General features: G+C 54.1%; 1 pseudogene; it reads right to left on the bottom strand.

Moving 5' to 3' along the window:
- Nucleotides 1-1,605: 1,605 nt before the first annotated feature.
- On the bottom strand, nucleotides 1,606-1,676 carry LOC138749121 (U6 spliceosomal RNA; annotated as a pseudogene).
- Between the last annotated feature and the right edge of the window lie 907 nt (nucleotides 1,677-2,583).

A 2,583-nucleotide genomic window follows, 5' to 3' on the forward strand; every position in this document is an offset into this window, starting at 1 on the left:
CGAGCCTGCAGCTGACGTGGACATTTACCCCTCCATAAATCTTCGTCTGCGAAGCCAAGCCAAAGAAGAAGAACTGCAAGGCAGGTGACCTGTGTACCTGGAGAAGAACACTGGAGGACAAGGCAACACCTGGCCAGCTGTCAATCAACCGACCTGAATGGACCAAGGCCCACTCGGTCAGCTGCCAATTATCCTCCGGGATATAAGCTAGATCCGGCCCCTCAGTCAGTCTCAGAGCCAGCACAGCTACTCTCACAGCCAATTCAGTGGAAGCTTATGTGGAATAAAGCCTGTTGAACAGACTTTATGATTTGTGTCTGCTTTCTGCTTGATAGCACATCACAATTTATTCTACATAAAATTTGAAGATGTAATGGAGAAGCTCCTGAGCACTGAGGGCTGCGAAGTCGACCCACGCCATCCGGAAGCACAGGCATGCTTCAAAATCTGGAAGCACATGGTCGAAGCAATCATCGAGGCACACGTGGACAACATCCTAGACTCTGACAGGAAAAGTCTCGTCTTACTCCACTTGAAGCTGGGTCCCTGAGCTTTCCAGGCCCTCAAAAACTGCACCAAGTACTCTGAAGCAATGAACACCCTAGAAATCATGTACAAACCTCCCACAAACATGGTCTTTGCAAGGTACCTTCTGGGTATTCGTGCCCAGCTGCCCAGCGAAATGGCCGAGTCCTACCTGGGAGCCTACCGAGTCCAGATTGTGACTGGCAGAACTCAGGGTGAACAAAAGGGAGGTCAAAAGGTTGATTAGGGACACTTGCGTCTGGGGTTTACACTTGAGAGACGTCAGGCAGAAGCTGCTGAAGGACAATATCTACTCCCTGGCCAAAACAGTGGAGGTAGTCTGAACCCTGGAGGTAGCAGTCCTGCAACCAAAGCCTTCGACTCCAGACTTCCCCAGGTCTCCACATGCAGCAGACATCAGCTGTGGCCCAAACCAGACGGTGGACGTGAACATCGCTGCTGTGGGTGCCCCATACACTTGTAAGTACTGTGGGTCCCAGTGTGGGTCTGATCGATGATAGCGCCAAAACTGCCCGGCCAGAAATCAGCACTGCTCAAGATGTGGCAGGAAAGGCCATTTCGCTAAAGTGTGCAGTTCTACTTCCTGCATTGCTGGCAACAATCACTGTGTGCATGCCATGTGCCTAGACCAGCCCTCGACCTCGCCAGCGCCACCCTGGTAAGATGCCACATCCACAGACAACAGTGATGTCACTTCCGGTCCATGGAGTGAGGTCACTTCCGCCACCCATGATTATGTCACCAGCATCGACGGCCGATAGCGTGACGTCACTTTCCCTGGTGCAACTAGTGCAGCTGGGGAGGAAGGCCAGCCATGCCGCTGCCATGTACCCCCATGCAACGCCGCCATCTTGTACCAGACAGGCACAGGCGCCACAGCCACCTAGGCCTACAATGAGCACAGCACTGATGACGATGATGACATGGTCAACACGGGCACTGACCAGGCCGCCCTACAGATGGACCCCATGCCTCCAGACACCCCTCACCTCCAGATGCTGTCAATCGCCACCCACCGCACCCACACCTACGGAGAGTGCCACCGACCAACACTCACCTCTTGCGCAGGGGCCATGCTAATCTTCTCTGTATCATTCCAATTTTAGTATATGTGCTGCCGAAGCGAGCACAACACTCACCTCTTGCGACGCACCCCATACCTGCAGAGGATGCTGCTGACCGCAACTCGCCTCTGCAGTCGGGGAATGATGACTCGGGCCCTGAGATGGTCCTAGCGGCCTCCACACTGACCAGGAACATCTCTCACGGCCTCAGGCGCTCCATGATGGATGTCAAAATCAATGGGCAGGTAACAAAGTGCTGAATTGACATGGTAGCACCAAGAGCTTTATTCACCCAAGCATGGCCTACTCCCTAAAACTCAAAATTCTCCCCACCACCTTCTCTATTGCCTTCGCTGTCCAGGATCGAACTATTAATACCCTCGGGCGCTGCTCTGCCAATCTGACTGTGGGATTGATGGGGGAGATATACACTGGGTTCAGGCTCCTGGTCATACCAAAACTCTGCGGCCCTGTTCTCCTTGGCCTAGACTTTTAATGTCACCTGCAGAGCATCATTCTCACTTCGGGGGGGCCCCTATCTCCACTCACGCTCCACAGCACGCTATCCAACCAGTCCTGGCTAACCTGCGGCATCTCCACACTGCGCATTGCCCCTCCTGCCCTCTTCTCACATCTCACGCCAGATTACAAGCCGATAGCCGCCAAAAGTAGGCGCTATTGTGCCACGGACAGAGACTTCATCAGGGCAGAGGTGCAGCGGCTCCTGGCGAAAATTGTCATAGAGCCCAGCAACAGCCCAAGGAGAGCCCAAGTCCTGTTGGTCAAGGGGGGCAGCCCAGCCGAAGATGGTCATGAATTACAGCCAGACCATCAACCGGTACACCCAGCTAGATGCCTACCCCTTACCGAAGATAGCCGACATGATCAACAAGATAGCCCGCTACCGGGTCTTCTCCACGATTGACCTGAATTCGGCCTATCACCAACTCCCCATCCACCCGCGGGACAAGAC

This window comes from Narcine bancroftii, chromosome 13 (assembly GCF_036971445.1).
Source record: "Narcine bancroftii isolate sNarBan1 chromosome 13, sNarBan1.hap1, whole genome shotgun sequence".
Classification (NCBI taxonomy): domain Eukaryota; kingdom Metazoa; phylum Chordata; class Chondrichthyes; order Torpediniformes; family Narcinidae; genus Narcine; species Narcine bancroftii.